This window comes from Dipodomys spectabilis, unplaced genomic scaffold, assembly GCF_019054845.1.
Source record: "Dipodomys spectabilis isolate Male_0828 unplaced genomic scaffold, ASM1905484v1 ptg000119l, whole genome shotgun sequence".
Lineage (NCBI taxonomy): Eukaryota > Metazoa > Chordata > Mammalia > Rodentia > Heteromyidae > Dipodomys > Dipodomys spectabilis.
Genome location: NW_024870796.1, coordinates 4,455,584 through 4,481,314, shown reverse-complemented (window position 1 = coordinate 4,481,314; position 25,731 = coordinate 4,455,584). Strand labels below are relative to the sequence as shown.

Here is a 25,731-nt window from a genome sequence, read left to right as displayed (position 1 = left end):
CATAAATGGTTATTGTTAGATTCCCTGTAACCAGAAAAATCAAAACGCTTATGATATAGTTTAGGATCTTCTGGGTAACCGACAGGAATTTGAATTCAGAGGAATTAACAAAAATTAAAATGGCCATTTTTTTGGTTGTGGTTTTATGTTTTTATTCCAGGGAATTAATTTTTTCCTCATTTTTCCCCCTTCCCAGGCACTTAGTTATCAGTTGAATAGAACAGTGAAAAAAAATCCCAGCTCTGAAGGTATGGGGATATGGCTCAATGGTAGAAGTTTTGCTTAACACGCACCGGGCCCTAGGTTCAATCCTTAGTACCACAAACACAAAACTGGGGCAAACAGACACTCAAAGATAAATGTATGAATTACATAAGATTATTGCAATAGGCTAGGTGTGGGTGGCTCACGCCTGTAATCCTAGCCACTCAGGAGGAGGATCACAGTTCAAAGCCAGCTGGGGCAGGAAAAGTCTGTGAGACTCATCTCCAATTAACCACCAGAAAACCGGAAGTGGTGCTGTGGTTCAAGTGGTAGCGCACTACTAGCCTTAAAGCTGAAGAATTGAGGGACAGCACCCAGACCCAGAGTTCAAGCCGCAGGACTGACCAAAAAATAAATAAAAAAAAATAAAAAGATTGTTGCAATAGGAGGAAGGCCTTGGAGGAACAGAACAAGGTAGGAAATGTTGAGGATTGGAGTGGAGCTGTAGCAATTTAAAATAGAGGAGTTAGACTAAGTGTTATTGTTTAGGTGACTTTTCAGCAAGGATTTGTAAAGAGGTGAACACAAATGGACAGTACAGGAACAATATTCTAGCCCTGAGCACTTGTCTGTCTGTCTGGAAGATTCAAGCAAAAATGAGAGTTTGGGGATGAAGTCTGAGACGCAAAAGGAGAGAAACGAAACCAAAGGCTGTAGGTAGGTCTTCATAAAGATCATAGCTTTCACACGGAAACGGAGTTGGTAGCCACTGGTGGCTGCCTTGATTTGTTAAGGGCATCTTGTGCCTGTTGTTTTGATAATAAAGTCTGAGGTGAAGGACGACCATTTAGTAGACCACTGAAGCCTAATCCAGAGGAGAAACATGGGCAGGAAGTATTGATTCTGATTAATGTTGCAGGCACACCCAATGAGCTTTCTCTATGGAAGGAGGTGAAAAGAAGAGAGGGGCCGCCAAGAAGTACTGGTTTGGGCAACTAGAAAGATGCCTGTCAATCCCGATGAGTGAGAGGTACTGTCTTTTCCTTCTTGTGGGTCTTGGGGCTGGAACTCAGGGCCTGGGCGCTGTCCCTGAGCTCTTTCCCTTCTAGGCTAGCGCTCTACCACTTTGAGCCACAGCTCCACTTGCGGCTCTCGAGTGGTTCCTTGGAGATACAGAGTCTCAAGGGGACTTTTCTGCCCAGGCTGGCTTCGAACCGTGATCCTCAGATCTCAGCCTCCCGAGTCCTTAGGATGACAGCTTAGAGGCGCATTATTATTATTATTGTATTCGGAGAGGCTTGAGATTTCAGTCAGCGCGTGGTGCCTCCCCTTCCTCCCCGGGCCGTGACGTGGGTGTCCGGTGGGGGGTACAGGGGTGCTAGCTCTGCCCGGATCTCGGGGCAAACAGCCTCTCCCGGTTCTCCGCTCCCGGAACGTCTGCGAAGGCGTCACAGATCCTCCACACAACGTTCCAGACGCCAGGTGAACGTCCTCGGCGGGAAGCCACGGGGCTCATCCCCGCGATCGAGGATCCCCGGGCCTCTCCGACTCCGCAGCGCCGCCCGGCCCCGCTCCGCCCGGCCTCGGTCCCCGAGGCCCGCCCCTCGCGCCACCCGGGGAGTCCCGACCCGGTGCGAAGGGGCTCCCGCGCGCGCGCGCGCAGCCCCCATCGCCATGGCCGGCGCGCGTCCCAGCCCCCACACCGTCCGCTCGCCGCCGGCCTCCCAGGCTGGCTCCACCGCCCGAGACGCCGGGGGGAGGGCCCCGCAGCCCACCCGGGCGGGGGCGGGGCTGGACGGAGGGGGCGGGGCCGGGGTGCGCCGCTGCATGCGGCCCCGCCCTCCTGTCCCCGCCCTCTCCCCCCCCCACCTCCGGCACCTTCCACTCGGCCTGGAGGCCAGGGTGGGGGCGGGCTTAGTGGGGGCGGGGTCACGTGCCGGCGGTACAGCTGCGCGCGGCACCGCCCCTCCCCCCGGCTCGGAGGCGCGCGCCGCCTTTAGCTCCGCCCAACCTGGAGGCGGTGACGCGGCTGAGCGGCGGCCCTGTGCTGGAGCTCCAGCCGCGCGGGGGAGGGAGGAGCGGGGGCCCGCCCCTCCCCCCTGGCGTTCAGGGGCGCGCGTCGCCTGCGGCCCCGCCCTCCCTCGCGCGAGCCTCGGCGAGAGGGCGGGGCCAGGAAGCGGCGAGCGCGCGGGGAGCGCAGCTGCGGGCGTGGGGACGGCAGAAGCCGCGGAACCGGCGCCGGAGAGAGCGGTGCCGCGCGAGCGGCCGGCCGAGACAAAGGCGACGGCGGTGAGTGCAGCGGCCGCGAGGCCCACCCGGCCGGGGGGGGGGGAGCCCCGCACCCGAAGGCTCCCCCAACCGCCGCCCGGAGGGGTGGGAGGGCTCGTCGAGCGCGGCCGGGCCCTGGCCGCCGCGCGCCGCGGGGCTTGTGGGTTGAGCCCCGCGGCTCCATGTTCGGGTCTGGGCGAGGTCCTCCGGCTCGGGAACCCGGTCGGGGTTGGTTTGTTCCGTCCGTTTCCTCTGAGGAAAAGGTTCAGGTGCTCGGTCGGAGCGTCTCCGCGGGGCGGGCGGGCGCCGGCGGGGGCGGGGGCGGGCGCCGTCCACCGGCCCCCTCCCCGCACCGCACCTCGCCGGTCTGGGGCAGCCTGGAGGGGGGCTGGGCGGGCCCGGGGCCCAGCAGGTACGGGGGTCGAAGTCGGGGGGAACCAGGGCCCCCGACGCCCCGACTCTCACCCGAGAGGCGCCCGGCGGGACCCGTCCCGGGCGGGGGAAGCCCCGGCGGCCGCCGCCGCCGCCTCGGAGGAGCCCGGACGAGCTACTCGTACAGGTTGTTGAGCCCGGCGCCGCGGCCCGGGTGCGGTGGGCGGCGGCTCGCCGGCGGGGGGTCCTCCCGCCGACCCCCCCCCCCCCCCCCCGCGGACTCGGCTCGCCCCGGCGATGCCTCAGCTGCGGCTCATTCCCACTGATTGGCTTTTCTTTCTTTCTTTTCGGAAGAGGAATTGGGAGGCGATGCGTGGAGCGGAAGATGGCAAGGGTTGGGGTGCTATAAAGGGCCGGGCACCCGGCTCCACGCAAGGGGGATTGGACGAGGGGCTCTTGGGAGCATTCTTACCCCGGTCTGGGACGATTTAGGTTCGGGGGGGGGGTGGCGGGGGGAAACAGTGGGTGAAGAAGAGCGTGTGGATGGATGAGGGCTTGTTGCTGGTCCGGGGTTTTCCTGCCACCGTACACGTCGGGGAGCCGTCGGTGGCGGCCGGGATCACGCACCGGTGGTGGTGTTGGAAATAGGAAGTTGACTTGGAGGAAAGTTGCCGTGCATGGGATCTGATCTCTTCTCTCTTGCCGGTCCTGGGGCTTGAACTCGAGGCCCCGGCGCCGTCTTTGTGCTCAAGGCTAGCTAGCGCTCGACCCCCGGGAGCCACAGCGCCGCTTCCGGGAGCTGAGAGTCCTGCGGTCTCTCCTGCCCAGGCTGGCTTTGAACCGCGGTCCTCAGATCGCAGCCTCCTGAGCAGCTAGGGTGACAGGTGTGAGCCACCGGCCATCCGGCCCACTTTTATCTTATTCTTTAAATAATTTTCATTGGTAATGGTGGGAGGAAAAAATGGGTTGTGTTGTGAAGCCTCGTTTTTGCCTTTTGTTGTTTGTTTTTTTAGTCGTGGGGCTTGAACTCTGGTCTGGGCGCCGTCCCTGCGCTCTTCAGCTCAAGGCGAGCGCTCTACCCCTTGAGCCTCAGCGCCACTTCCGGTTCTCTGGTGGCTTATTGGAGATAAGAGTCTCACGGACTTTTCCTGCGCGGGCTGACTTTGAACCGCGATCCCCAGAGCTCAGCCTCCTAAGCAGCTAGGATTACAGGCGTGAGCGATCCCCAGAGCGCAGCCTCCTAAGCAGCTAGGATTACAGGTGTGAGCGATCCCCAGAGCGCAGCCTCCTAAGCAGCTAGGATTACAGGTGTGAGCGATCCCCAGAGCGCAGCCTCCTAAGCAGCTAGGATTACAGGCGTGAGCGATCCCCAGAGCGCAGCCTCCTAAGCAGCTAGGATTACAGGCGTGAGCGATCCCCAGAGCGCAGCCTCCTAAGCAGCTAGGATTACAGGTGTGAGCGATCCCCAGAGCGCAGCCTCCTAAGCAGCTAGGATTACAGGCGTGAGCCCCCGGCCCCCGGCGAATAACGAAGTTTCCCTGTGTGTGTGCGTGGCTGTGGCATGCCCCTGAGCAAGGGAGAGCTCCGAACCTCGGCACTCTGTAGTTAGTTGAATGTCACCATTTACCCTGCAGATATTCATTAAACATCTATGATGTGCTGAGACCTGTGGTGGATGATGCGTTTATGGAGCCAGGCAGACCCCACAATTACCCTCCTTAAGCTTGAGGTTCTCTTTTTAAGGAGGTAGACTTTCCTGGTGCCTACTTAAGTTGGCGAAGACGGACGGGAACTTCCGCGAGTGTCAATTCCTGAGTCTGTCGTTTAAACATTAGAAAGTAACTTTTTAGCGCTATGATGATCGGGTTGCACCTTCTTACTGTCATCTGAATAAAAGTAGTTTGGACATTGAAGAGAGGAAGGAGTTTTCTTCTCCCAATATTAAATTTTGGTACAATGTATTTACTGAAAGATGATGCACTTTCAGGGGTGTGTTTTTGTAACTATTTGCAGCAACAGTATTCTTTATTCTTTCTTTCTTTTTTTTTTTTGTTGGTCGTGGGGCTTGAACTCTGTGCCTGGGCGCTGTCCCTCAGCTCTTCAGCTCAAGGCAAGCGCTACCACTTGAGCCACATCGCCACGTCTCGCAGAGCCGGGCGCTGGTGGCTCACGCCTGTAATCCTAGCTACTCAGGAGGCTGAGATCTGAGGATCGCGGTTCAAAGCCAGCCCGGGCAGGAGAGACCGTGAGACTCCTATCTCCAATAAACCACCAGAAAACTGGAAGTGGCGCTGTAGCTCAAGTGGTAGAGCGCTTGCCTTGAGCTGAAGAGCTGAGGGACAGCGCCCAGGCCCAGAGTTCAAGCCCCACGACCGACAAAAAAAAAAAAAAGTCTCACAGAGCTTCCTGCCTGGGCTGGCTTTGAATTGCGATCCTCAGATCTCAGCCTCCTGAGTAGTTAGGGTTACAGGCGCCACCGGCGCCCGGCTGTTTTCTGTTCTTAAAATCTCCAGGGATAGACTGGATTTCTTTCAAGAAATGCCGCCCTCTGCTTGCCCAAGAATGTCTCAGTGGTAGACACACTCAGTGCTTACTTAGCATCTCACCTTCCCCCAGTTTTGTGTGTGTGTGTGTAAACATTTTTAGGAGTTACCTTTTTTTTTTGTCAGAGACTGGAACCCGAACTTGAAATCTGTCACTGTTGCTCATTGGTTAGTGCTCTACCAACTGAGCCACACCTCCAACCTAAGGGTTGGTTCTTTTTTGCAGGGGTAGAAGGGGAGTTTTACTTTTACTTTGGTCTTTTCCTGTAGTTTCTACAAAGGAACTTGATAGTGCCGAAAAGGAGAGGATTATTAGCAGTTTGTGACACTGTATTTGGAATTTTCCTCGGGTATTGCAACTGATAAAACTGCTTATTGAATTTATTCTGAATATAAAGATGCATTGTATACTATTTTCATTGTTTTGTGTGTGTGTGTGTGTGGAGGGGCATCGAACTCATGCTCTGCACTCACAGAGGCATACACCATATGGTCCAGGTGTGCAGGATGCTACACCATCTAGGTTGTTGTAAGTACATGCTGGTGTTCTACAACCACGAACTTGCCTAATGACCCATTTTGCAGAGTGAGAAATAACTGTTTCAGAAATCCAAATTAATGTTCTCCGAAGTCAGTGTAGTCTTAGTCATTACAAAATAATGTAGATTTCTATCTTTTTCAGTTATCTATTGAATTTAGTGAGACCTTTTTTGACTAACCAGTGCTTAAAATACTTTATTCATTGTTGAAAACAATGTGGACATTTAAATCGTTCTTTGAAATTTTAGGGTTGCTATTAGCTTTTTATGATTTTAGGAATAATGTGGAAAGTATGTGTATATTCTAATTCTGAATTGAAACTTTCTGACATGTACTTAACTTGGTGGTTATTCCTAGGAATAATAAGTAATTCCTCACATTTGATTTATATAGAGTTGGGATACATTTTTCTTCAGTTGTGGAGCTTGAACTTGGCCTGGGTGATATCCTTGAGCTCTTTTTCTCAAAGCTAATGCTCTACCTGAGCCACAGTGCCACTTCCAGGTTTTGAGTGGTTAAATGGATTAAGAGTCTCACGGGGCTTTGAACTGCTATCCTCATATCTCAGTCTCTTGAGTAGTTAGGATTACAGGTGTGAGCCACACTACTGTCCAGCTGAGCTCTTCAGCTCAAGGCTAGTGCTCTGCTGTTTGAGCCACAGCACCACTTCTGGCTTTTTCTGTTTATATGGTACTAAGGAATCGAATCCAGGGTCTCATGCATGCAAGGCAAGCATTCTACTACTGAGCCACCTTCCCAGTTCCAGTTACATTTTTTTTTTGGGTCGGTCATCATGGGTCTTGAACTTCTGGGCCTGGGCACTGTCCCTCAGCTCTTCAGCTCAAGGCTAATGCTCTACCACTTGAGCCACAGCACCACTTCCGGCTTTTTCTGCTTATGTGGTGCTGAGGAATTGAACTCAGGGCCTCATGTATGCAAGGCAAGCACTCTACCACTGAGCCGCCTTCCCAGACCCCCTGTTACATTTTTGTAGCATGAATTACCAGATTATGTACAGTTCATTGTTGTTGAGAACCTTGTAAGTGGCAGTGGAAATGGCAAAGAACAATGTAAGCAGTCTGTGAATAATGATGCTAAATAAAAATGTTTAGCATCCTAGCTACTCAGGAGGCTGAGGTCTGAGGATCTCGATTCAAAACCAGCCTGGGTAGAAAAGGCCCTGTGAGATATATCTCTAATTAGCCACTGGCAAATGGAAGTGGCACTTTGGTTCAAGTGATAAGAGTACTAGCCTTGTGCACAAAATGGTTCAGGGGCAAGGCCCAGGCCCTGAGTTCAAGTCCCACAAACTGACAGAGGAAAAAAAATGTTTAGCTTGTACAGATTTTTTTTTGGGGGGGAGGGATAAGCACTTTAGAATTCTTCGACAGTCAACAACAGCATTGAGACATGGCAAAAATAACAAAACTTGGGGCTGGAAGGTGGCTCAGTGGTAGAGTCCGTGCCTTGCATGCATGAGACCCCAGGTTCTATTCCTCAGCACCACATAAGCAGAAAAAGCTGAAAGTGGTGCTGTGGCTCAAGTGGTAGAGCTGAAGCCTTGAGCTGAAGAGCTGAGGGACAGCGCCCAGGCCGAGTTCAGGCTCCCTCAAAACTGACAAAAAAAATACTTGGAAGAAATCAGAATTCATGACTTTTTTTCATCTGTAGAAATACTTTGAGCCAGATGCTGGTGGCTCATGCCTGTAAACCTAGCTACTTAGGAGGCAGAGATCTGAGGATCTTGGTTCAAAGCCACATGGGGCAGGTGTACCCCCCAAAAAATGGAAGTGGAGCTGTAGCTCAAGTGGTGGAATGCTATCTTGAGCACAAACGCTCAAGAACAGGGGCTGGGAAGGTGGCTCAGTGGTAGAGTGCTTGCCTTGCATGCATGAGGCTCTAGGTTGGATTTCTCAGCACCACATAAGCGAAAAAAGTCGGAAGTGGTGCTGTGGCTCAAGTGGTAGAGTGCTATCCTTGAGCTGAAGAGCTGAGGGACAGCACCCAGGCTCAGAGTTCAGGCCCCATGACTGGCAAAAAAAATATATAAATAAAAAAAAAATAGGGTTGGGAAGGTGGCTCAATGGTAGAGCGCCTGCCTTGCATGCATGAGGCCCTGGATTCGATTCTTCAGCACCACATAAGCAGAAAAAGCCGGAAGTGACACTATGGTTCAAGAGCTAGAACACTAGCCTTGAGCTGAAGAGCTGAGGGACAGTGTCCAGGCCCAGAGTTAAGGTCTCACTACCGACAAAGAAAGAAAAGAAAAAAAATAAAAAAGCTCAAGACCAGTGCCCAGGCTCTGAGTTCAAGTCCCAGGACCCACCCTCAAAACGTAAACATGATTTTCAAAGTATTATTTCTACCTAGAAGTGATTAATAATGTTTGAGACTAAATAAAGTCATGGATGATCCTATTTTCTAAACGGTTGAAATATTTGAAATGTTTCTTTTTTCAGTGTTTGTGTTTTTGTTGTGGTGTTTTTTTTTTTGTGATAAAGAATGATTTTAGCCTTTCTTTTCTCACATGTAAATGATAAAACAATTTAGAATGATTGAGATGCCAGGCACCTGTGGCTTGTAATCCTAGCTACTCAGTGAGATCTGAGGTTTGTGGTTCAAAGCCAGCCCAGGCAGAAAGTCTGTGAGACTTTTATCTCCAAATAATCAGATAAAAGCTGGACTAGAGGTGTGGCTCGAGTAGTAGCATACGAGCAGTAAGTTATGAAGTGAAGCAAAGCTCAGCTGCCTGTGGCTCATGCCTCCAGTCCTAGTTAGTGAGGAGGCTGAGATCTTAGGATCGAGGTTCAAAGCCAGCAGGAGCAGGACAGGCTGTGAGACTCTTCAGTTAACCACCAGAAAACCGGAAGTTGAGCTATGGGTCAAAGTGGTAGTGTTAGCTTTGAGTGAAAGAGCTCTGGGTTAGGGTCCAAGTCTTGAGTTCAGTCCCTACGACCAACCAAAAAAAAAAAAAAAAGCAGCCGAGGGCCCAGGGCCCTGAGTTCAAGCCCTGTACTGGAGTTCAAGCTCTGTACTGGTTTAAAAACAAAACAAAATAAAAAAGAACAAAAGAATGATACTGATACTTGTGATTAACTGGTATAGATCGAAAGACTTAGCAGTATAAAACACTTTCTCAAGCGCTTTATAACCTAACATTCTCTAGGATAGGTTGCTGTTGGGTTTTTTTAGTCTCAGTTGTCTTTTAGAAAATTGTACAAGTGTTTGATTTCTTACCTGTTTTAAAATGAATGTATGGTATATTGTTAAGGTTTTATAAGGTTTTGTACATTTGTGAAAGCATATTGCTTTTGATCTTTTTTTCCGCTGGTGCTGGGGTTTGAATTCAGGGCCTCACACTTGTTATGCAGGTGATTTACCACTGGGCCACTCTAGCCCTTTTTGCACTGGTTATTTTTGAAATAGTCTCTTTTCTGGCCTTTTCAGGCTTCCTGTCTTACATGGGATGACAGGTGCACACCACCACACCCAGCTTTCTTTTGAGATAGTCATGCCAACTTTCCTACCTATGCTGGTTCAGAACTGCACTCTTCTCATGAAACCAGGATGGTAATCAAGTGCCTCTAGGGCCAGCTATTGGTTGAGAAAGGGTTGCTGGAACTTTTCTGCCTGGGTTGACCTCCTAAGTAACTAGAATAACAGCTGTGATCTATCTGTGCCGACCTATGGACAGTGTTCTTTTTTTTTTTTTTTTGCCAGGGCCTGGGCACTGTCTCCGACCTTCTTTCGCTCAAGGCTAGCACTCTACCACTTGAGACACAGTGCCACTTCTGGCTTTTTTTGTGTATTTGGTACTGAGGAATCAGGGCTTTGTGCATACGAGGCAAGTACTCTACCTCTGAGCCACCTTCCCAGCCCCCTGTTGGCAGTATTTTTATGAGAGGAATATTTTTACATTTTATGGAAAGCTGTGTTTTTTTAAGTCTGTCTCAGGGTGAGACATTACAGGTCCTCAGTGCATTCTTAGAGCAACTGAGTGAGATGCACCTAAGTACTTACTAATTAGATGACGACTTTTTCCCCCTTGATTTTTCACTCCTGAGAATACTTGGAATTCAGTTTTATCATTAATTTTATGCATCTTGTTGTCTCAGTTCAAAACTTAAATATACTCTTAATTTTACTCTTTCTGTTTGTTAGTACTAACAACAGTTTTATCAGAACCCACTTTCAAAGGGAGTTAATTCAGCTAAAATGCCCAAAGATTTGCTATTGAGTAGTCTTTACCCTGCTGGCTTTGAACCATGATCCTCAGATCTCAGCCTCTTGAGTAGCTAGGATTACAGGCATGAAACACCGATGCCCGGTGTAAGTGTATTTTAATCAAAATGGATTATAATAAAACAAATTCCTTTTTCCTAGAAAGCATTACATGAGTTCATATTAAGTCCAGGTGCTTTTGACAGTAATTAAGTGATGAGCCATACTAGTTCTGTTTTGTTGTTTGTCTACTTAAGAGACTCATGCTGAGATTTTAAATGAAATTTTCATGATGGGGTTTGCATACTTTGGTTGTATATTATAAAATTAGATCTGGGTATGGTGGTTCATGCCTGCAGTCCCAGCTACACAGGAGTCAGAGATTGGGACGATCATGGTTTAAGGTCTGCCTAGGCAACAAGTGACCTCCTGTGTGTCCTGCTTTGAAACAGCAGTCCACTATTCACATCCCGCAGTTCCCCTGCCACTCTTCTCCCTGTTGGCCAGGACTCACTGGCCAACTTACCCTACCAACCGTTCTAGCTTCCACCTGGAAAGTTGCCAGGTCTCCCTCTATTTTCATGCAGTCCCACGGTCCTAGGACCTTTTCTGGTTGAGTCACCTTCCCTCTTGCATCTTCAGCACTTCCTTTCTCATCTGCATTTTCAACCAACAACCTTGCTTCCTGCATGTTAAAAATGAAAAGCAGGAGAGAACTTTTACATGTCCCTGGTCTCTTTCTGTATTCCCTGCATTTTCTGTTGTGTCACTGTCATTTGTTCTTCGCTGGGTACTGTCCCCTTTCTCCCATCAAGGACATTGCCTTGCTTCCGTATGTAGCTTGTTCTGCCTGCCTGCAACCAGGGAGCCGAAGAAACATCTTCCCACTCCTACTGGATTCTATCAGCACACATGTAGGTAATGCTGAAATAGCTCCCATCTGTTTTTAAGAAACCTCCCCAGCAACACATCTTTCTTTGGTAAGATTTTTCCTTTTCGAAGCACATCTTTTTTGTTCTCCAAAAAAAGCTGGTATTTTTGGTTAACAGTTACTCTACCTCTGGGTCCATCACTTTGAGCCCTCCTCCCCTCCCATCCCACCACAGCTGCTCTTCCTGAGCTTGGTTACCGGTGACCTCGCTGGCGCTCCATTCCCCTAGTCAGTTCTCCATGGTAATGGCAGCGTCTGACCTGATTGATGATTGATAATTGTTGTCTTTGAAACCTTTCTTCCCTGTGCCTTTGGGGCAGTCCTGCTTATCTTTTGTGGTTCCTTTTTGTTGCCCTAGCTTCTATAAAGGAGACAGTGTTCCAGGGCTCTATTTTAGACTTATTCTAAATTTATATTTAGTCTCTTGTGAGCTCATCCTATCTAGTGAGAATTATCATGTATTTAAAACTTAACATTGTAGTGTGGATCTTTTTCTTCACCTCCAGACTTGTAGATCTATCTACCTGCTCAGTGTTTTCAGTTAGCTATAGAATAATTAACATGTCAGAACTGAGCTCTTCCTACTTCTCTCCCCAGTCATTGTTCCCGTTCCCAGTCTAGTCTTCCTCATCTTACTAAACAACTCCACCTTCAGTTTTTCTGGCTGAAAAACTACTGGGCTTTCTTTTTGGTGGTGCTAGGGTTTGAACTCAGGACCACTTAAGACCCTCCCATCTGCCCTAGCCCATTTTGCTTTTCGTTATTTTTTTCAGGTAGGGTCTTAACTTTTTGCTAGACCAGGCTTAGACCTACTTATCCCTCCCACATAACTGGGCTTACAGATGAACACCACCACATCTGGCTTGTTTTTGGGACAGGATCTCGGTAACTTTTTCCTCCCTGACTGGCCTTGAATCCATCCTATCTCTACCTTCCTAGTAGCTGAGATTACAGGTCTGCCTGCTCTGCTGAGAGCCTGGCACTCAGTAGACTAGACATTCTTGATTTCCTATAATCACACATTGAATTCAAATAATGTATTACAAAAAAGCACACTTTACATTACAAGCTTTGTTAAGTAGAATAAGTGTGAGGGCTCTGGGGATATAGCTAAGATGGCGCATGCTTGCCAAGCATGCGCAAGGCTATGGATTTGATCTCCAGCATGGAGGGAAAAATAAAATAGATGTAGGGTAAGGTTATATTCCTGGCATTTGCAAAGCCTTGGTTTTGGTACTACCCAGAAACAACATCAACAAAAATGTAAACTGTTTGCTATCTTCAAATCCTGCCACCTCTTTTTTTTTTTTTTTTGGTCAGTCGTGGGGCTTGAACTCTGGGCCTGGGCGCTGTCCCTGCATTCTTCAGCTCAAGGCGAGCGCTCTACCTCTTGAGCCACAGCGCCACTTCCCTGCCACCTCTTTTAAGTCGCTGTTATCTATTGATTGTACTAATTTTTTTTCCCTCTTTAAGGTTGGCTCATATTTAAATCAGTGTGCAGAACAAGGGTGCGGACCACAGGCCGAGCCTCCTAAGGGAGGCCTGTGCCCTAGGTGCGTGGAGTTCAGTGAGGGGACCCTGTGGATGACTTGAGAGGTTTCTCCAAGGGAGCCTGGAGCTGGCCCAGGGATTCAGGGCAGGAGGGACATCCAGATGTCTACTTGTTCTGGGGTATACCGCAGGCACTAAGGGGTACTTCTTGGATGTGTAAAGAACCATTGGACTCCAGTGGTTGAGTGAGGGATGACAGAGTGGCTGCCAAGGCTACTGGAATTAGTCTCTTTTCTAGTTCTGCTTTCTTCTCGTCTCAGTAGAGCAACCAACTAAATCCTTTTTGTTTGTTTTGCCAGTCCTGGGGCTTGAACTCAGGGCCTGGGCATTGTCCCTGAGCTTCTTTTGCTCAAGACTAGTACTCTGCCACTTGAGCCACAGCACCACTTGCCACTTCTGGCTTTTTCTGTTTATGTGGTACTGAGGAATCAAACCCAGGGCTTCATGCATGCTAGGCAAGCACTCTACCACTGGTGTAGTCCAGCAGTTACCTAGGCCTTCTCAGGTTGCCTGAACTGACTACGTCTAGTTTGCTCTAGTGCCCATAGAGATAGGCTTTGTTTTTGCTGTTTTTAGTGCAGAAGCCCAGCATTCACAGAATGGATTGATCATTTTGGGCCTTCATATTTGTTACTTATGCCTTTTGTAACATCTGAATGCATGTTTCTGTCGCTGAAAGTATTTGAATTTCACCTAAAACAAGGTAGTCCTAGAAGAGCTAATTATATTAGCACATACAATTAACATACAGTGCATAATATTGGATAGTAAAACGACTTTGTTGCTAATTTTTTATGTTTGCTATGGAATACTTTTTATAATTTGAATATATGTATACATATTTCCATTCCATTTTTTTGCAGAGTTGGTTTGCTTTTTTCTTTTGGTTGTCAGGCTTGAACTCAGGGTCTGGGGGCTCTCCCTGAGCTTTTTTATTCAAGGTTAGCTCTCTACCACTTTGAGCCACAGTTCTACGTCCGTCCGTCTGTCCGTCCGTCCGTCCGTCCGTCCGTCCGTCCGTCCGTCTGTCTGTGTCTCTCTCTCTCTCTCTCTTTGAGGTAGTTTAGCGGAGATACTCTTTTAAAAAAGTTACTTTCTTTTTTTGGGGGGGGGTAGGGTGTCTGGTCATGGGGCCTGAACTGTAGGCCTGGGCGCTGTCCCTTAGCTCTTCAGCTCAAGGCTAGTGCTCTACCATTTGAGCCACAGCGCCACTTCCAGCTTTTTTCTTTTTGCTTATGTGGTGCTGAGGAATCGAACCCAGGGCCTCATGCATACAAGACAAGGGCTCTACCACTGAGCCACTTTCCCAGCCCCTTAAAAACTTTCTTACCCAGGTTGGCTTCAAACCTTGATCCTTAGATCTCAGCCTCCTGAGTAGTTAGGATTACAGGCATGAGCCACCAGCGACTGGCTATGCATTAGGTATTTTTTGTGTAGAGTCTCAATTCCTTTTGAGCTATGCACCTGGATTGTGATTCACCTATTTTAAAGTTTTCCATCCTATCTGGGATTACAGGTCAGGTGCTACCATGTCTAGCTTTCTCTTGAGATATGGGAAACTCTTGGATGCTCCTGCCTTCATTGGCCTGGAATTGTGATCTTCATGAGCCTTCTGATCTCTCAGCCTTCCACACATTTACTGGTAGAAAGTAAGTTTAATGTGGAAGCTGGCCTCAAATGTTGATCCTCTGGATCACAGCCTCCCCTGGACCTTGTATTACAAGAATGAGTCATCAGTGCCCAGCTATAATAGTACTATAGAATGACACTAATTCCGGTATGTTTGACATTTGAAATGGGAAGGAGTTGGCTACTTGGTTGCTCATGCCTATAATCCTAGCTGCTCAGGAGGCTGAGATCTGAGGATTTCAGCTTGAAGCCAGTCCAGGCAGGAAAATCCCAAGATGCTTATCTACAATTAATCAGCAAAAAGCTGGACATGGGGATGTGGCTGAAGTGGTAGAGTGCCACTTGAGTGAGAAATAGCCAAGCAAGAACTTGATCCCTTGAGTTCTAGCCCCAGTACTTGTATACCTCCTAAAAAATGGAGAGGGGAAAGCATAAACATAGGAACATAGGAAATACTTGTCCTTTTTTTTTTTTTTTGGTCAGTCATGGGCCTGAACTCTGAGCCTGGGCACTGTCCCTCAGCTCTTCAGCTCAAGGCTAGCGCTGGACCACTTGAGCTACAGCACCACTTCCGGCTTTTTCTGCTTATGTGGTACTGAGGAATTGAACCCAGGGCTTCATGCATGGAAAGCAAGCACTCTACCACTGAGCCATCTTCCCAGCCCCAGGAAATACTTGTCTTAAACCTAATAATAAGTACCTTTCACTGTTCATTGCATAAGGCAGTATTCTGAGTTTTCAGGCAGAAGAACCTTTTTTATGGATATCTTGTACTCATAAAATTGTTGCATGATGCTGGGCGCCGGTGGCTCATGCCTATAATCCTAGCTACTCAGGAGGCTGAGATTTGAGGATCTCGGTTCAAAGCCAGCCCGGGCTGGAAAGACCGTGAGACTCTGATCTCCAATAAACCACTAGAAAACCGGAAGTGGCGCTGTGGCTCAAGTGGTAGAGCGCTTGCCGTGAGCTGAAGAGCAGAGAGACAGTGCCCAGGCCCAGAGTTCAAGCTCCACGACTGACCAAAAAAAAAAAATTGTTGCATGAGTTGGTCACAAATGGGACCATAGCTGTGACCTAGTGGTCAAGAAGTTGAAACTGGCAAGTAGTTGTAGGTGCACTGAGGCTGTTGATGCTGCTGTACAATCTTCACATCTGGTGACAGAGTTTGACCACTGCAGCTGCTTCTAATCATGCTCACTGCTCACCACTTAAATCAGCCCTAGGAAGACAGCTTCCATGTCACTTCTGCTTTTCCTGCTCCTCTTCCTCATAGAAGTTATTTGCATTCCAAGTGCTAACTGTAGGGAAAATTCTAGAATATGAACCTTTTGCTTTTCTTTTAAAAGCCTCTCTGTCTCTGAGGTTCAGGATGGTATGTGTAGGGAGTGGTAGGAGAGAGAATGAATGCTGAGGGCTACTTGACTAGCCCAACTACCTAACTTTCAGAAGCACTCTGTTTACCATGTGATAAGGCTTTGCATTGCAGCTGGTTAGAATGAGAATATGCAATTTAGATTAGACCAGCCTATCTTTCTTTAATGTGAACCACTAATTTTATGTTGTTTTTTTATTTTCTATTTATTTATTTATTTTGGGTCCGGTTGTGGGGCCTGAACTCTGGGCCTGGGCGCTGTCCCTCAGCTCTAGGCTCTACTACTTGAGCCACAGCGCCACTTCGGGCTTTTTTCTTTTTGCTTATGAGGTGCTGAGGAATCGAACCCAGGGCCTCATGCATGCAAGGCAAGGGCTCTACCACTGAGCCACCTTCCCAGCCCCTTACGTTGTTTTTATAAAGTAATATACCCATTCTCATATTTCCAGTTGGAAATCAATTAGTGCTTGTAGAAACAGCTTCTTTTTTATTTTTTATTTTATCTATCTATCTATCTATCAGTCTATCTATGATGGTGCTGGGGCTTAAACTCTGGGCCTGGGCGTTGTCCCTGAGCTTCTTTTGTTCAAGGCTAGCACTCTACCACTTGAGCCACAGCACTACTTCTGTCTTTTTCTGTTTATGTGGTACTGAGGAATCCAGGGCTTTATGCATGCTAGGCAAGCACTCTACCACTAAAACACATTCCTGGCCTTATCCTTCATCTTATAGTATGATTAGCTTAAACTTAAGGTTTTGGAGTTAAAAATACAGTTTTTTCCATAGCAGTCTGATGGAGTGGATGCTGATTAACTTGGAGAATATATGCATATTGATGGATACATACTAATGGTTAAATTCAGCTAAGAAAACATTGAATTTATTCTGTCTCTTCAGTATTCAGATGGAAATAGAGATAGCCTTGAATGTGGTATCACTTTTTTTTTTTAAAGAAATACAGTGCTATCATTGTACATTTTTTTTTTGTTTGTTTGGTCGGTCATGGGGCTTGAACTCTGGGCCTGGGTGCTGTCCCTCAGTTCTTCAGCTCAAGGCGAGCGCTCTACCACTTGAGCTACAGCGCCACTTCCGGCTTTCTGGTGTTTTATTGGAGATAGGAGTCTCACGGTCTCTCCTGCCCGGGCTGGCTTTGAACCGCGATCCTCAGATCTCAGCCTCCTGAGTAGCTAGGATTACAGGCGTGAGCCACCAGCGCCTGGCTTCTTTGTACATTTTTAAAACAGTCACATAGAAAATGGTGTTCATTTTGCACCATCCCATCAGACAGACATAGAACAGTTGGTTGAAGCTTTGTGTTGGTGAAGTATCTTTCTGTGTCACTGCTGCCTAAAAATAGAATCCCTCACCTAAGGATATTTACCTTCAGAGGTCATTACATGTTAGTGACTCAAAAGGACCACGGGCAAGCCCCTTGTACAACTGCTATGTGCTAAAAACAAAAAAGTAGCACTGATAATTGACTTAAGTCAACTTTATGATTCCTTAAAATTCTTAGATTCTTTAATAAATTTAAAAATAAAATCTATTTAAGTGACAATTTCACTATGATTCCAAAACCCTTAAGAGGCCTTTTATTAAAAGTGTGTATAGTAATATGTTAGATTAAGAAGCTGGACATGATGTACATGTGATCCTATCTACTTGGGAGGCTGAGATGGGCAGCTGGAGAGTTCTAGACTAGTCTGAGCATCATAGGGATCACATATCTCAGAATTGCAATAAAAATTTGTATTAGTTGAGCTATCAAATGTCAGGTTGTGTATAAAGTACTTCACACCACTGTTGAGAATTTTATTCTTTTTTTATACTTGAGATAATTTAGAGAGATTATTGTATTTATAGAGGTTTTATTAAAAGGTTTGTGCAGTATTAGCCAGGCACTGGTGACTCACACCTATAATCCTAGCTACTCAGGAGGCTGAGACCTAGAGGAGCAAGGTTCAGACCTAGGCAGAAAGAATCTGTGACTTCATCTTTAATTAACCAGTACGATGCCAGACTTGGAGGTGTGGCTCAAGTGGTAGAGTGTACCTTGATGGGGGAGGTTTATGCAGTTAGGGAAAAGTAAAGACTTTGACCTGTGTTTTGCTTGAAGGCCTGTGTCCTTGCTCACCGCTGTTGACTTCTTCATTGTGCCTTGCTGCTTAGCTTGGACACTTGCACACCGAATTCTTAAACTCTTTCAAAAGGGACTGTCTTGAAATGTTTTCATAGGGGGCCAGAGAAAGGTAAGAGACTCAGGCTCTTGGACTGGTAAGCAAGTAAGTACTCCACCACTGAGCTGTACTGCTTACTTCATGCTTCTAAAGTTCAGTTTGCATATCATAGCTTCTTGGGGAATTAGGGATTCAAACATACCTTTTATACTATATATATGTGTGTATATGTGTGTGTGTGTATATAAATCTCTGTCTCCAGTTTCTTCCATCACTGTGCCTCTGTCTCTCTTTGTCTCTTTGTTTCTCTTTTCCCTCTCTCTTCCCCTCCCCCCTTCATCTCTCATGCCAGTCCTGGGGCTTGGGCACTGTCCTTGAGTTTTTTGCTCAAGGCTAGTTCTATAATAATTGAGCTACAGTTCCACTCCGCATCTGGCTTTTTGGTTTTTAATTGGAGATCAGAGTCTCTTGGACTCTTTGTCTGCCCAGGCTGGCTTTGAACCTTGATTCTAAGGTATCAGCCTCCTGGGTAGCTAGAAATACAGGTGTGAGCCACCTGTGCCTGGCTTGATATTTTTAAAAATAAAATTCTGTCTGTGTTGTCTATCAGGGATATGGAAAGCTAATCACAGCCCCCATGTCTACTCCCAAGTGCAGTCTGTGTATGTCTATGGATGTTTTCTGAAATGTAGTTTCTAGAGGTAGAATTTTAGGGAAAAAGTTAGAGGCAAAGGGTAAGAGGTTTTTGTTTTTGTTCTTTTTGGTCAGTTGTGGGGCTTGAACTCTGGGCATGGGCATTGTCCCTGTGCTCTTCAGCTCAAGGTGAGTGCTCTACTGCTTGAGCCACAGCGCCACTTCCGGTTTTCTAGTGGTTTATTGGAGATAAAGTCTCACAGACTTTCCTGCCCGGGCTGGCTTTGAACCGTGATCCTCAGATGTTAGCCTCCTGAGTAGTTAGGAATACAGGTGTGAGCCACTGGTGCCTGGCAGTGTTGGTCCTAGGGCTTGAACTCAGGGCCTGGGTGTTGTCCCTGAGCTTTTTGTGTTCAAGGCTAGCACTCTACCACTTGAGTCATAGCTCCACTTCCAGCTTTTTTTTTTTTTTTTTTTTTGTGGCTTGGACTAGCTTCGAACCATGATCCTCAGATCTCAGCCTCCTGAGTAACTAGGGTTATAGGCATAAGTCACTGGCACCGGTTTATTATTAAGCTGTTTATCTATAGTTCTAGGATTCCATGATCCATGAAATACTTGTTCTTTATGACAATAAATTAGTTTGTTGTTGCTATGTCACCATTACTACAAGTTAAAAATTAATTCTACTTACACTATACTTTAGCCAGTCTGTGACATTCTTTTTTTGCCAGTCCTGGAGCTTGAACTCTGGGCCCGGGCACTGTCCCTGAGCTTCTTTTGCTCAAGGCTAGCACTCTACCACTTGAGCCACAGCTCTGCTTCTGGCTTTTTCTGTTCATGTGGTACTGAGAAATAGAACCCAGGGTTTCATGCGTGCTAAGCAAGCACTCTACCACTAAGCCACATTTCTTTGCTTATTTTCCTATAAAATATTTCTTAAAATTCAATTTTTTGTAAAGTCAAGAATACAGGGGGCTGGGAAGGTGGCTCAGTGGTAGAGCACTTGCCTTGCACCACATAAGCAAAATGAAAAAAGCCGGAAGTGGCGCTGTGGCTCAAGTGGTAGAGTGCTAGCCTTGAGCTGAAGAGCTGAGGGACAGCGCCCAGGCCCAGAGTCCAGGCCCAACGACTAGACCCAAAAAAAAAAAAAAAAAAAGAGCACGGTCATTGGTGCCTAGATGTTACATCTTGGTGGTTGTACTGATCCTGGGGCTTGAACTCAAGAGTCCGGGTGCTGTCCTTGAGCTCTTTTGCTCATGGCTAGTGTTTTACTACTTGAGCCACTGCTCTTATTTCTGAATTTTTTGGTGCTTAGAGATGAGTCTCAAGGACTTTTCCGGCCTCTGGCTGGCTTTGAACCACAATCCTCGGATCTCAGCCTCCTATGTCACTAGGATCACAGACATGAGCCACTAGCGCACCTGGTGTATACATCTTATTTTTAAACCTCTGAGGGTGTAACATTTGTTGAATGGACTGAATTTTATAATTACCTGATTAGCGATGCATCTGGATAGACTTTTTTGACTGGTGATAGGAAAAGATGGTAGCTTTGCTTTTTTGGTTTTTTTTTTTTGGGTCCGGTTGTGGGGCCTGAACTCTGGGCCTGGGCGCTGTCCCTCAGCTCTTCAGCTCAAGGCTAGCATTCTACCACTTGAGCCACAGCGCCACTCCCGGCTTTTTTCATTTTGCTTATGTGGTGCTGAGGAATCGAACCCAGGGCCTCATGCATGCAAGGCAAGCGCTCTACCACTGAGCCACCTTCCCTGCCCCAAGATGCTAACTTTGGAGATGGAAAAGTAATCAGGAAACAGAAATGTATTAACAGTCGCCTGTTTTGGGGGTCATATGGTCTCTCTCTCTCTCTCTCTCTCTCTCTATTTCTCTCTCTATTTCTCTCTCTGTTTCTTTCTCTTTCTTTTTTCCTTCCTTCCTTCCTTCCTTCCTTCCTTCCTTCCTTCCTTCCTTCCTTCCTTCCTTCCTTCCTTCCTTCCTTTCTTTCTTTCTTTCTTTCTTTCTTTTTCTTTCTTTCCTTTCCTTTCTTTCTTTCTTTCTTTCTTTCTTTCTTTTTCTTCCTTTCTTCCTTTCAACTCTAGGTCTGGGCACTGTCCCTCAGCTCTTCAGCTCAAGGCTAGTCCTCTACCACTTGAGCCACAGCACCACTTCTGGCTTTTTCTGCTTGTGTGGTACTGAGGAATTGAACCCAGGGTCTCATGCATGCAAGGCAAGCACTCTACCACTGAGCCACCTTCCCAGCCCTATATGGCTCATTTCTGATTTTTTATATTAAGTCGTTTATAAAAAATACTTTAACATAAACTTAGGTTCCACTTTTTTTTTGGGTCCGGTCGTGGGGCCTGAACTCTGGGCCTGGTCACTGTCCCTCAGCTCTTCAGTTCAAGGCTAGCGCTCTATCACTTGAGCCACAGCGCCACTTCCAGCTTTTTTCTTTTTGCTTATGTGGGGCTGAGGAATCGAATCTAGGGCCTCATGCATGCAAGGCAAGCACTCTACCACTGAGCCACCTTCCCAGCCCAGGTTCTACTTTTTATGAGGGCAATCACCCAATAAATAATTTCTGATTCTACTGTTTTCCTATTCTAACTTAGTAGCATTTTGCTAGGGGAACCTAGCTGCAGAAGCTGTAGGTGGATTTAGATATTTAGTACTCATACATACCTAGACTAGGAATAGTTTGTTCACCAAATGAGGAAATACACCTATTGGAGGAACTCATTTATAGACAGGTAAAATGGAATATTGTTCCAAAGATTATCCATGAATGGTTCTGAGTATCTTCTTTTCTAAATGAAATTACTTATAAAGAATGAGCTTGGAATATTTCTAATGAATGGAATGTTTGACATTAACTCTTTAACTTGGGAAACTAGAATATATATCTTCATCTGTAACTAGAAAACCTTATAAACCTTTCTTTTCCTTTCTTTCCTTCTTTCTTTCTTTCTTTCTTTCTTTCTTTCTTTCTTTCTTTCTTTCTTTCTTTCTTTCTTTCTTTCTTTCTTTCTTTCTTTCTTTCTTTCTTTCTTTCTTTCTCTTTCTTTTCTTCCTTTCTTCCTTTCAGCTCTGTGCCTGGGCACTGTCCCTCAGCTCTTCAGATAAGGCAAGTGCTCTACCACTTAAGCCACAATGCCACTTTTGGTTTTCTGGTGGTTTATTGAAAATAAGAATCTCACGGAGGGGCTGGGAAGGTGGCTCAGTGGTAGAGCGCTTGCCTTGCATGCCTGAGGCCCTGGGTTAGATTCCTCAGCACCACATAAGCAAAAAGAAAAAAAAGCCGGAAGTGGCGCTGTGACTCAAGTGGTAGAGCGCTAGCCTTGAGCTGAAGAGCTGAGGGACAGCGCCCAAGCCCAGAGTTCAGGCCCCACGATCAGACCCAAAAAAAAAAAAAGAATCTCACGGACTTCCTGCCTGGGCTGGCTTTGAACTGTGATCCTCAGATTTCAGCCTCCTGGGTAGCTAGGATTACAGGTGTGAGTCACTGGTGCCCAGCTAGTTGCTAGTTTTTGATTGGCTCAGGTTAGAAGTATTTGAAAATAATTACCACCTAAGGGGCTGTGCTATGCTTTTCGAGTTGTTGGCCTTATGTCAGGCCTACCAAGTGACTGCAGTACTTACCATAGTAGCTGTGGTATTTGCTGTTACTGTATGTCCTCACATAATTTCAGTGAAGAAATTACAAAGTACCCTTTGTGGTTTTGACTAAGCTGTGTTTTCTGAGCAGCACTGAAAAAAAAGTCCTATTTGTTTTGGGCTCAGTAGACAGACGACATGCTGTTATAAATTCTGATAAGAGTAACTATTTCTTTTTTTTTTTTTTTTGTCCGGTCGTGGGGCCTGAACTCTGGGCCTGGGCGCTGTCCCTCAGCTCTTCAGCTCAAGGCTAGCGCTCTACCACTTGAGCCACAGCGCCACTTCCGGCTTTTTCTGTTTATGTGGTGCTGAGGAATCGAACCCAGGGCCTCAGGCATGCAAGGCAAGCACTCTACCACTGAGCCACCTTCCCAGCCCAAGAGTAACTATTTCTTATGTCTGGGATAATGATGCACATATGTAATCCTAGTTATTTGGGAGGCAGGGACAGAAGGATCCTAATTGGAGGCTAGCCTGAGCAAAAGCACAAGATCCCATCTAAACACAAACTAAATAAAAAATGTTGAGAGTGAGTGGTAGAGCAGAACATTGGTTTAGCAAGTTAAAACCCTAGTACTATTAAACAAAAAGTAATCATGCATAAGATAACTTTCTGCCAATAAGTATAATTTGACCTTTTCTTTTCCTAGTTGGACTGCTTTTATTTCCTGCCCTACTGATTTGATAAAACTTTAAATATTGTATTAAGAGTCATGAGAGTGGAGAAAGTTGTCTTGATTTTTTTTTTTTTGTTTGTTTGTTTGTTTTGCCGGTAATGGGGACTGAACTCTGTCCCTCAGCTCTTCAGCTCAAGGCTAGCGCTCTACCACTGGAGCCACAGCGGCACTTTCGGCTTTTTCTGTTTATGTGGTGCTGAAGAATCGAACCCAGGGCCTTATGCTTGCAAGGCATGCACTCTACCGCTGAGCCACCTTCCCAGCCCCAGTTGTCTTGATTTTTATTTTAAAAGAAGTGTTTTTTGTTTTTCCTCACTTAGCATAATGTTTACTGTAGGTTTAATGCTACAGTGTTTATTGTGGTGCTTTTATTCCTAGTCTCTTCAGGGCTTTTTTTTTTTTTTTTCTTATCATGGAAGATGTTGTTAAAGTTTTCTGAGTTCGTTGAGATAATCATATAGTTATTATCCTTGATTCTATTCATGTGTATTGATTGGCCCATTCTTGAATCCCTAGAATGAAATTAGCTTGGTCCTGGTATGTTGATCATCCTTGTCTTCTCCTTCTTCCTCCTCCTTGTTCCCATCCTGGGGCTTGAACTTCAGGCCTGGGGCACTGCCTTTGAGCTTTTTGTTCAAGGCTAGTACCCTACCACTTGAGCCACAGCTCCACTTTCAGTTTTGTGGTGTTTAATTGGAGATAAGAGTCTCATAGACATCCCTGCCCAGGCTGGTTTTGAACCAGGATCCTCAGAACCAGATCCTCCTTGGTAGCTAGGATGACAGGTGTCAGTCATGAGCCACCAGCTCCTGGCTATATTTCCCATCTCAGTGTGGAGATGTGCGCATCAGTTAATGTTCTCTGCTACTTTTTTATGAGATCCTTAATAGATTTGATGATGTGTCCTGGGGCTTACTTAGGATTGTGGGTAGAATATATTTCCAGTTGTATTTTGTTGAGTTTCCTTGCTAACTCTTGGTGTAATTAGTATGGCTTTTTTTCCCCCTTCTGTCGTGGGGCTTGAACTCTGGGCCTGGGCGCTGTCCCTCAGCTCTTCAAATCAAGGCAAGTGCTCTGCCACTTGAGCCACAGCGCCACTTCCAGCTTTTTTTCTGTGTATGTGATACTAAGGATTTGAACCCAGGGCTTCATGAATGCTAGACAAGCACTCTACCACTAAGCCACGTTTCTAGTCCCTATTTTTTTCCTTTAAACTATGAAGGAATTATATACTAAATATACTTAGCTATAAGGAATATGTTAATCTTGTTTTCCCTACAATAATAAGAAATTCTAAGGTTCTGCACGTTAATGAGAGTTTCAGTGACATACTAACACAGAAATATTAAGGGTTTAAGCTGGGCTTACACCTTTAATTGTAGCTACTGGGGAGGCTGAGATCTAGAGGATTGTAGTTCACATGTGGCTTGCTTGGATGGAAAAGTTTACACGATTTCATCTCTTAAGATATTGAGGAAAAACAGGGCTGTAGCTCTGGCTGAAGTGGTAGTGTCAGCCAAGCAAGCAAGTCAGGGAGCTGGAGACTCATGTTCAAATCGTCAGTACTGGGAATAAAAAGGTTTTAAGGAAAATATGTTTTTACTTTTTTTGTATTTTCTTTTTTGCTTGAAAGTGTTTTGCTTTATTTTGTGGCCTGGAGCTGGAGGTCCCCTGCTTCCATTTCAGCAGTGTGGGGTTGCAGCTTGTCTACTTCTACCTGTGTGGCTGAAAGAGTACTTTTATCTTCATGGTCTTGATTATTCTGTTAGCTTTTCTCACAGGATAATTTCAGTTTAAATTGTCATTCAAGAGTTAAGCATTTGTTAAACATTTTATCCAGAGAACAAAGATTGTGATTTTTTTCCCTTCCTTTTTTTGTTTTTTTGGGTCCGGTCATGGGGTCTGAACTCTGGGCCTGGGCGCTGTCCCTCAGCTCTTCAGCTCAAGGCTAGCGCTCTACCACTTAAGCCACAGCGCCACTTCTGGCTTTTTTCTTTTTGCTTATGTGGTGCTGAGGAATCGAACCCATAGAACCCAGGGCCTCTGGCATGCAAGGCAAGCGCTCTACCACTGAGCCACCTTCCCAGTCCCTCCCTTCCTTTTTAAAGAAAATGTTAGTGGTGTGAGTATTCTACAACAAAATACCTTGTGTTTTGCATTTTGAGTAAATGCTTGTAGTTTTTTTCTTTGACTTCATCATTCTTTGAAATTATTCTGAAATGGTTAGTATAAAGCCATTTTTTTTCTTGCAAATATTTAGAATTATTCTAAAATTAAATATATGGGTATGTGGCAGTGTAAGTAGTGGAACTTATATATGACAATGTAAGTAGAAGTCATTTAAAATAACTTGGCTAAACTTTACAGTTCTTGGCTATGCATTTACTGCTTTGTGGCTTTTCATATGTACTTAAGACTGAGCTGCTGCATTCTGGTAGAGAGGGATGCCAGTGGTTGGTTGTATGTCTAGGGAAGGGTGGGAGTTTTGAGAAGAGATAATGAAATCTTTTATGTCCCTTTCCATAAACGACATTTCAAAGGCTTCCATTTTCATAAGAATTGGTTGTGCAGCTGCAACCCTGGCAACAAGGCCTGAGAGAAAAGAATTGTGGCAGTGTTCCAGAAATCTAGACAGTGGTCTCATGTGCAGCTGAGCTCAGGAAAACAGATCATGTAGATCATGTAGAAACAAGACCACTACTTTTTTTTTTTTTGGCATAGAGGCTGTTGAAATTTTCCGCACACATTTTATTATCAGAAAAGTCCAAAGCTGTTATAAGCTGTTCATTCAATGAGAGTAGCTATATTGCATCCTCCTTTAGCATTAAAAAAAATACCCTGCATATTCTTAGATGTTAAAATTTCTCTGATTTATAGATACTCTATTACTGTTGTCTCATTCTTGAAGTTTACACATTTTTAAAACAATGAACCAAATTTGTCAAGTAGCTTCAAGAGT

General features: G+C 46.1%; 1 protein-coding gene across 4 annotated transcripts in view; it reads left to right on the top strand.

Annotated features, from left to right (window-relative positions):
• The first annotated feature begins 1,013 nt into the window (after positions 1-1,013).
• Positions 1,014-25,731, top strand: part of Cdc42se2 (CDC42 small effector 2) — a 66,162-nt gene continuing 41,444 nt past the window's right edge. For 2 of the 4 annotated variants that reach the window (XM_042688806.1, XM_042688805.1), the window contains exon 1: positions 2,377-2,493. The gene's annotated coding sequence lies outside the window, so the exon portion shown is untranslated. Of the gene's footprint in view, positions 1,235-2,376; positions 2,494-17,810; positions 17,881-25,731 lie in introns of those variants that run through there. The other 2 variants (XM_042688807.1, XM_042688808.1) reach the window with 2 other exon arrangements.